At 40.3% G+C, this 10,454-nt stretch overlaps 1 pseudogene across 1 annotated transcript; it reads right to left on the reverse strand.

Moving 5' to 3' along the window:
- Window positions 1-276: 276 nt before the first annotated feature.
- On the reverse strand, window positions 277-6,136 carry LOC309974607 (bridging integrator 3-like; annotated as a pseudogene). The gene is made up of 2 exons: window positions 6,094-6,136; window positions 277-982 (listed from the first exon to the last, which is right to left on the reverse strand). The product of its transcript is annotated as a bridging integrator 3-like (transcript).
- Window positions 6,137-10,454: the final 4,318 nt, after the last annotated feature.

Consider the following 10,454-nt stretch of genomic DNA (forward strand, 5'->3'; position numbering starts at 1 on the left):
GAAAGTCCCTGGGGTTTTCTACACTGCTTACCTGTGTCTCCTGGCTCTTGCTATTGGGTGGGGAGACAGCAGCCTGCTTGGGGTTCCTGGTGCCAAGCTCATTCCAAAGGGCTGGTGAGGCAGGGTGGGAGCCGCCTCTGTCTCCAACCTGCCAGGTACCATACTTCTCCCAAGGGAGGGCCTTCTGCTAGGCTGACGTATGAACCTGAGCTTGAAAAGGTCAAAGGCTCAAGAGGCTGACTGGTGTCCTAGGAATCTTCTGAAGGGAAGAGGGATTTAGTCATCAGACACAATAGAGAGGTTCTGGACTCCCTCAGTTTGGTCTCATTCTCCCGGAGTCTCCTGCTGCCCAGACCTCATCCAGGTGTCCAGGCTGGTCAAGATGTTGGGTCAAGTCTCCAAAGATCTTATGTGTCTCCTGACCTGCTCTTGGATCAGGGACTCAAAGCTGAGATGGAAGGAGTGGAGTTGGCTGTTGTAGAACCTCAGCAGCTCATCCAGGAGCTGTTTGTTCTTGGCTTCAAGGTCATCCCATACAGGCCAAAGGTCTTCTGGGCAGCACCAGCCCTGCCTTCTCCTTTTCCTCATACTTCTCCACCTTGGCCTGCAATCACCTATAGTCCTAGTATATAGGAAGGCTGCTTCCTACCACCTTCTCACCACCATGCTGAGGTTCTGGAAGACACTGCCAAACTTTTTCAGGGTTCAGTAATGGTCTTTCAGATCTGGTTCACTTTTTCCTGGTTGAAGGTATCCATCCACTTCATGGCCATGTCCAGGGTGGTCACCATGTTCAGTAAGTCCTGGTCTTGCTGGCAGAGGGGATTAGAGAGTAAGTCTAAGGACATCTTCACAGCAGATTTGATGACCAGGTCAGCACTGGGACTCTTCTTCATGTCCTTTCTCAGCCTCCTGGTCTGCTCTTCCAGCTGCTGGAGTTTTCTATACTTCCTTTCACAGTCTCTCTCCACTGCTGACCAGTCTTGGAAGGAATTCAGCTCATGTTCATGAATGTGGCCCTGCTGCCAGGATCTTCAGCTGCAACTCGGTCCTCCTTTTTTTTTTTTTTTTTTTTAAGGAGACTTGTTTTACTTAGAGTGGAAAATTCTGCCAAGGACAAAGTCAACACAACCATATGCATGGAACACAAATATATGTATGGAACATTACATATACAAAGGGTGCTTGTAGGGTTGTAGCAATGCAGAAGTAAGAAGTTAGGAACAGGGAAGAATTCTCCCCTACAGGTTTCAGAGGGAGCATGGCCCTGACTTGACTTCAAACTTCTGGCCTTCAGAACTGTGACACAATAAACTTCAATAGTTTTAAGCCACCTCGTTTGTGGTGTTCTGTGATGGCAACCCTAGGAAATGAATACATATCCTCTGTGCAAAGTATTGCCCAGCATGTTAGAGATTCTCTCAGAAGAATGTTCCTCTCTGTTGCTGGAGGTGCTCAAACACAAGTAGGAAGACTACTCAGTGGTGATGTTGTTGAGGAATTTAAATTATTACTTATTTTTAAGAGTCCCATGTAAGCCAGATTCTATAATCTTAAGATATGAAGAGCTTGGAGGGGAATGATTCTGGCATTACATTACAACATTTGGAGGTGACTCTGATGAGTATTACCAGGACAGTTAGATTTTTCTAAATTGGCCCAGTCTTATAAGCTACAGCCACCAATTAGAAAAATATTTTTTAAATTAAATTTATTTACTCATTTATTTTTGGCTGCATTGGGTCTTCGTTGCTGCACGCAGGCTTTCTCTAGCTGTGGTGAGTGAGGGCTACTCTTTGTTGCGGTGCACAGGCTTCTCACTGAGGTGGCTTCTCTTGTTGTGGAGCACGGGTTCTAGGCACGCGGGCTTCAGTAGTTGTGGCACGTGGGCTCAGTAGTTGTGCCTCATGGGCTCTAGAGCACAGGCTCAGTAGTTGTGGCGCATGGGCTTAGTTGCTTGGCAGCATGTGGGATCTTCCTGGACCAGGGATCGAACCCGTGTCCCTTGCATTGGCAGGCAGATTCCTAACCGCTGCACCACCAGGGAAGCCCAGAAAAAGACTTTTTTAAAGTGCTGTTAAGGTCTTTCTCAATGATTTATCCACTTTCAAAGAGTGTTCGCCCTCCATGTGCACTGTGGATTTAACTGCTTTGTCTATATCTTGCCATTTTTCAGACCTAGGAGTGAAAATGTGTTTCAGGTGTGAAATACTGTCTTGAACTAAGAAAGCAGGAGTGACTAAGACTCACCCAAGCCCTCCAACAGAGCCCCAAACTCCTTACCTGCTCTTAGAATTTAAGTATTAGATGCCTAAGACTGTGGAAACCACCAAACCTACAAATGATTGAGTTATTTGTAGTGAGGTGGATGGACATAGAGTCTGTCATACAGAGTGAAGTAAGTCAGAAGGAGAAAAACAAATACCGTATGCTAACACATATACATGGAATCTAAAAAAAAAAAAAAGGTTCTGAAGAACATAGGGGCAGGACAGGAATAAAGACACAGATGTAGAGAATGGACTTGAGGACACGGGGAGTGGGAAGGGTAAGCTGGGACGAAGTGAGAGAGTGGCAGGGACATATATACACTACCAAATGTAAAATCGATAGCTAGTGGGAAGCAGCCACATAGCACAGGGAGATCAGATTGGTGCTTTGTGACCACCTAGACGGGTGGGATAGGGAGGGTGGGAGGGAAACACAAGAGGGAGGAGATATGGGGATATATGTATACATATAGCTGATTCACTTTGTTATAAAGCAGAAACTAACATACCATTGTAAAGCAATTATACTGCAATAAAGATGTCAAAAATAAACAAACAAAAAGCAAATTTTTTTAAAAATTGCACAAATTTCAAAGGTCTCTGGTCTATGTTCCTTGTTGGAAATGGAGCCTCCTGCCTTTTTAGTGTTAAAGGAGTCTCAGTTTCCTTCTTGAGATTATCCCCCATTATTGGATATTGATTTATTATTTTCATAAAATTTCACATGGGAGCCTGTTGCCTGAGACCAGTCATAAATTATGAAAACGTGTTCAGCTCCTCTGTAGGGACTGATCGTCTTATGGGGAGAATTACCCAGAACTAAATTTAACTGCCTTGTATAGGTTTGCGAGAAGGTTTGATGTCCCTGGCCCTCTAATGAGGAAGGGAAAGTAGAAAGGGGCTAACATTTTCTAACAACCTACTAGGGACCAAATTCTTTGCATGGTACTTAATTTAATGCTCTTAACACAATGAAGCACAATCACCACCTGCTTTGATAGAAAATAAAGTAGAGGCACAGAATGATGAAAGACTTTCCCCAGGCTAGTGAAGGAGCAGAGCCAGAGTCAAACCTAACTTTGTCTGCCTCTGAAGTTAAACCTCTTTCCAATTACTGCATTGCCATTCTAAAGTGGAGTAGTAATATCTCAGCTAGAGGTGGACAGAGTGGTTTTTATTAATATCAACCTAAACCTTGTGCTCTTCAAGTTCTGAGAGATTTGCTCCAAGGAGCCATTAAGAAAGGACACTGATCCAAGGGCTATCAATTAACACGTTCTTCATACACAGCTATAAGCAGCTATTTAAAACCTGCGTAATATCTTCCTAACAATACGTATCAGTTGTCTGGGTATTTATGCCCTATCACTCTTGGTTTTCCATCCTTGACTCCATTAATAGAATTTTCCTTAATTCCTTTTCTCTTTTTATGGCTTCACAAGAGGCTAATTTGCAGGCAAAACTGCTAATTTCACAGTTGCTTTCTGCTTCTTCAGCATGAGACTGACTGAGGAGTTATTAATAGAAGAATAGGATTACCTTTTCATCCTTTTGCTACTGACTGTTGTAGGAGGTGGGAAAAACTCCATTATTTAATAACATTTGTTCTTCTTAAAAGGTCATCATTCCAGCCTTTCAGTTTCCACTAAAGTATAGCAGTATCAGCAGCCACAGCCACCTTCTCTTCCTGAAGGGATTCTGGAATTCCTCCAGGTTATACAGTTGGCATAAAACTGTCTTTGAGATCCTCCTTGGGAATGGGGTCCAGCTGGGAAATTCTCTCGGTATTTCTGTGCATTTTCCAAATAGTAATTTCTAGCCACAATTATTTTTAAATGTGCCAGTCACCTACATTCCTGAAAAGGATGCTGAATTTGGAATATATTAGTTGAGAATTGTATTTGGCTGCTCATAGCAGAGACTAGAAATAATAGTGGCATAAACAAGAAAACATTATTTTTCACATAAAATATGTTTTAAAATAGACATTCAGGATTGGTATGGTGAGTTCACATTGTCATCAGAGACCCAAGCTCCTTCTGCCTTTCAATTTTATTGTCACTACCACGTAGTTTCCATCCTCACAGCTGACCTATGGTCTCAGATAGCCACTGGACCCATGACTATAAATTTATGATTCTAATCAGGAATCAGAACATAGAGTAAAGGGCAAAAGGGACAGATCAGCTGTCTCTCCATCACTTTTGGGACTTTCCCATAGGTCCTCGCAACAGATTCTGTTTATATCTCAAGCTGTAAGGGAGACTGGGAACCATACATAGTCTTTTATCTGGGCACAGTGCTGCCTCCATAGTAACTAGGGTTATCTTACTAAGAAGAAAGGGTAGGACAATATTAGAGAGGCAAATAGCATGTCTGCTACATGGAACAAAGAGAATGACTAAATAAAATTAAGCCAATAAACCCTTACTAAGCACCTATTTTATGCCTGGAGATGAAATAGAAAGTTTAGATTAATTCCTTTAAGGAACAAAAACTTACCTACATTATATACCTCATGTCTTCTTAGCCTAGAATGCTTTTTCCTTCCTTGTTCACCTGGAGAACTTGTATTAATTATTCAAGGCTGTTCTCCAATATCACCTGCTGTCTGATGCTTCCTTGGAAGATTCTTCCCAGGAAGAATTCATCTATTGCCAGGTGCTCAGCTCTGTCCCTATAGCACCTTATCCTCTATCACTCTACTTCACCACTTAATTCCTCAGAGGCAGCGTGCTGAAGTGAGGGTAACATGAGAAGTAGGAAATGCTGACGTCAACTCCCAGGTCTGTTGCTTACTAGCATTGAGACAGATGCTTTTGCCCTTTGAGCTACAGTTTTCCTGCTGCAGAAGAGAGAACGCTAAGTTCCACTTCAGGGACTTTTGTGAAGATTAAATGAGATTTCTTAGGAAATACTATCCAAAAGAAATTTATATCAGTTATGTCAAAATTAAATCAAACTGATGTGAAAGTCCAAAGCATTTTTTAAAATAGAAAAGGTTATTACAAAATAGTAAGTTTTAAATTCCTGGTAATTTTAATGATTCTAAATCTATATGGACTTAAGATAACCTCAACATAATGTAATGCAAAAGAATGAAAGTGAAACTTCAGATAGAAATAGATAAACCTATGACCTATTAGAATATTATAACAAAATTATCTGTGAAAAATTAAGCACAAAGGTCAGTAAAGATATAGAAAATTTGAACAACACAACTAACATGTTTGATTTAATGAATATCTATCTATCTATCTATCTATATCAGTCTTGAATCAATGTCAGAGAACACACGTCCTATTTAAACACACGCAGACTCTTTATGAAAAACTGTCCTAGGCCATAATGCAATCTCAACCGATTTCAAAGAATTGTCATCATACAGACCATCCTCTCTGACCATAATGTAACTAATGCAGTGAAAAGTTACTCACAAAAATATAATTAAACACAATATAAAATTGGAAATTTTAAAATTTACTTTTAATGCCAACCCCAGTTAAATAAAATTCTCTACCTACTCTCCAACATCCTCACAGCAGAACTGATTAGAGAAAAACCAAAACCCTGCTGATTGGTCTCATTTTACATTCATGACCATTAAACTCAAGCAGAACTTTAAGACTGCTTGGTATTCATGCTAATTTCACTCATCCTCCTACTCTCTTATGTAACTACTCTACACCTTTTTCTCTTTCCCCAAACCACGACCCCTACTCCCATACTTCCTCTCAGCTTAGACCTCGTTTACTATTTCTCTCAGAAGAAAGAAGCAATCAGAAGATAACTTTAACAAGCTCACATCAGAAAATATATTCACCTGTTTCTTCTTTAGCTTTTCTTATGACGCATAAACTCTTCATGTACCCTATGGACTTCAACCCCTCCACTTTTACACCAAGTCCCACTTTCTGTCACCCACTCAAGAATAGCTCCTGCACTTCTCCACCTTATTTCCTATGTCACAAATTTTCATAATCACACAGACATGTAAATTTTCCCATCTTATAAAGAGAACATATTTTCCTCCATGTACTTCCCTCTCCCCTTTTACAGAAAAAAAATCCTTACGGTGGCTGTGAGAATGCATCTGGTGACCTCCAACTACAGGGAGTGTAACTGACCAAGAACCCAATTGCTATGCTCTAAAATCTACCTCTACACTTGCACCAAGGCCATGTTTCGCACAAGCGACTTAGTCAGTGGCCAAGTATAGCAGGAACACTAAAGCAGGTACGTTTAGTCCACTAAATAAGACTCCTCTGATGCCTTTGGCTACAACTCTCTGATAGCCTTATGGAAATGTCCTTTAGCCACGTGGTAGTCTATGACGTGTCCATCCAACCTTCAGTCCCTTTCTCCCTCATGAAGGTCAGACTTACAAGCAGTTGAAGGACTATCCCAATCTTTTTAAGCTCTCTCCCCACTTTCTCTAACACAGGTATGTTTCCTAATAAAATCCTTGCACATTTAATTTCATCTGGGAATCTGCTTCTCAGAGGATTCAAACTAATTCACTCCTCTGAAGAGTTTACTTTCCTCACTCTCCATTCCTCTCCTCTCACTTTGTCTTGAATCCATCCTAATCAAGTTTTTGAGCCACAACTCCATTGAAACTGTTCTTGTCAGCAAATTCCACGACTGCTCAATTGAAAGATTAAACTTCTCCATATTTTAGTTGCTCCACCAGCAGTATTTGATACAGTTCACCCCTCCCTCTTCTTCAAACTGAAAGGCTGACAGGATATACTAAACTGTAACTTGTGTATTCAACTGCTACTCACCTTCTCCATTTAGATATTTTATACGTATCTCTGATTTAATCAGCCCAAAACTGGGGATTTGATGATCTTCCCTCCAAAAATTCATTCTCTCTTAATCTTCTTCAATCTGTAAATGAACATTCCATCCTGAAAGAGGGGACACTACTACATATCCTATGGGCATTAAAAGGTTAAGGAGTAATACTATGGACAATTCGATGACCACAAATGTGATAACCGAGATGAAATAGACCAGTCATTTGAAAGACACAATTTTCCAAAACTCACACAAGACAATCAGAATAGGCCTATATCTATTAAGGAAATTGAGTTTGGCTAAAGCTGGTCTTTGTCTTCTCTACATTAGTGAATCACCACTTCAAACAATTGCTTACTTTCTTCCCTGAAAAGCAGTTTCTGGTTATTGCTCTGGCCAATATTAATATTTTTTATTGAGTAATCAATATTCCATTTATTGAGTGTTTCCTATGAGATATTATGTTGTGCTAGTTGCTTTTGATATATACTTCTTACTTCTTTTAACAACCATCCCATTTAATGGATGAGAAAATTGTAGCTCAGTGAAATTTAGTTGTTTGTCCATTGTCCAACAGTTAGCTGAATGGATGACCTGGGATTTTAAAACAGCTGTCTGACTCCAAAGCCTGTGCTTTCTCTATAGCCCCATGCTAGTGCATAAGAAGGTGCCCTAGAACCTATGAATCAATGAGATATCACTGTCCATTCACTAAAGGGTAAATATTTTTGCCTGCTCCTATTCTAGCTTCTTGGAAGAAGATGTAGGGTCTTTACCTCTACAACATCTACCATGAAGCTCACCCTGAGCATTTGATCTCCTGCTAGTATGCTTTCTGATACATACTGGAAAATAAAACTAGGAAGCCAGGCATGGTTTAGTCATACTTGTTAAACTTTTATGCTACCAGTCAGAAATGATGTTGACCTTAAAGTCATGATTAGAAGCACACATTCTGAAAAAGAACACAGTTCAATAACAACAAAACCAGTAAGACCTGGGAGAGGCTTCTGAGAGCCCACAGATGATATGAAGCATAAATAGCTGCTATATGATATATTATTGCCTCTGGCATTCACTATTTATGGTGAAACTGTAAGGTGGTACAGTTTTTCCCTGTACACTTGTTTTTCAAGAGAGAAGGAGGGAAATCATGCAATTTTTTTGTAGTTTCAAAGGGGCAAGAGAGAGGAAGTGGTTTGAGAGGGACAGAAAATATGGTCCACCCACTTCTGCTATCCATTGCCTGCTTTCCAAGCATGTGAACTGAAGTGTAAGAAGTCTGGTAAACTGGAAAGTTAGAGTTGTTACAGACAGATATGCCTTTGATATCATTTCTTTACTACATTTTTATTGAGGTAAAATATAAATAACATAAAACTTACCATTTCAACAATTTGAAGTGTACAGTTCAGTGGCATTAAGTACATTCACAATGTTATGCAACCATTACCACTATCTAGTTCCATAATTTTTCTTAATCATAAATGGAAACCACATATCTGTTAGTAGTCACTTCCTATTTCCCCCTTCCCCCAGCTCCTTGCAACTAATAACCTCCTCTCTGCCTCTACAGATTTCCTATTCTGAAGGTTTTACATAATAAACCTACATACGGAGGCAAAAGAGCTATACACCAAAAACTATAAGATGCTAATGAAAGGAATGAAAGATGACACAAACAGATGAAGAGATATACCATGTTCTTGGACTGGAAGAATCAATATTGTGAAAATGACTATACTACCCAAAGCAATCTACAGATTCAATAAAATCCCTAGCAAATTACCAAAGCAATTTTTCACAAAACTAAAACAGAAAATTTTACAATTTGTATGGAAACACAAAAGACCCCAAATAGCAAAAGAAATATTGAGAAAGAAAAACGGAGCTGGAGGAATCAGGCTCCCTGACTTCAGACTATACTACAAAGCTACAGTAATCAAGACAGTATGGTACCGGCACAAAAACAGAAATATAGATCAATGGAACAGGACAGAAAGCCCAGAGAAAAACCCATGCACATATGGTTACCTAATCTATGACAAAGGAGGCAAGAATATATAATGGAGAAAAGACAGCTTCTTCAATAAGTGGTGATGGGAAAACTGGACAGCTATATGTAAAAGAATAAAATTAGAACACTTCCTAACACCATACACAAAAATAAACTCAAAATGGATTAAAGACCTGAATTTAAGGTCAGATACTATAACATTCTTAGAGGAAAACATAGGCAGAACACTCTTTGACATAAATCACAGCAGGATCTTTTTTGACTGCCTAGAGTAATGAAAATACAACAAAAGTAAACAAATGGGACCTAATTAAATTTAAAAGCATTTGCACAGCAAAGGAAACCATAAACAAGACAAAAAGACAACCCTCAGAATGGGAGAAAATATTTGCAAATGTAGCAACTGACAAAGGATTAATCTCCAAAATGTATAAGAAACTCATGCAGCTCAATATCTAAAAAACAAACAACATCAGAAATTGGGCAGAAGACCTAAATAGACATTTCTCCAAAGAAGACATACAGACAGCCAAAAAACACATGAAAAGATGCTCAACATCACTAATTATTGGAGAAATGCAAATCAAAACAACAATGAGGTATCACCTCACACCAGTCAGAATGGCCATCATTAAAAAATATACAAACAGGGGAGAGACCTTCAAGATGGTGGAGGAGTAAGACATGGAGATCACCTTCGTCCCGACAAACACATGAGAAATACATCTACATATGAAACAACTCCTACAGAACACCTACTGGACCCTGGCAGAGACCTCAGACTTCCCAAAAGGCAAGAAACTCCCCAAGGGCCTGGCCATGTGGCTGACAGAGTCTGGGTGTTCCAGCCAGCTGCCAGGCCTGTGCCTCTGAGGTGGGAGAGCGGAGTTCATGACATTAGTCCACCAGAGACCTCCTACCTCCACATAATATCAAATGGCGAAAGCTCTCCCAGAGATCTCCATCTCAACGCTAAGACCTAGTTAGTTCCACTCAAGGACCAGCAACATACAGTGCTGGACACCCTATGCCAAACAACTAGCAAGACAACAACACAACACAACCCAGTAGCAGAGAGGCTGCATGAAATCATAATAAGGTCACAGATACCCCAAAACACACCACCAGACACAGTCCCACCCACAAGAAAGACAAGATCCAGCCTCATCCACCAGGACACAGGTACTAGTCCCCTCCACCAGAAAGCCTACACTAGCCCCTGAACCAACCTTACCCACTGGGGGCAGACAACAAAAACAACGGGAACTATGAACCTGCAACCTGCAAAAAGGATATCCCCAAACACAGTAACTTAAGCAAAATGAGAACACAGAGAAACACACAGCAGATGAAGGAGCAAGGTA

Source organism: Leucopleurus acutus (assembly GCF_964270905.1).
Source record: "Leucopleurus acutus genome assembly, chromosome: 2".
Taxonomy (NCBI): domain Eukaryota; kingdom Metazoa; phylum Chordata; class Mammalia; order Artiodactyla; family Delphinidae; genus Leucopleurus; species Leucopleurus acutus.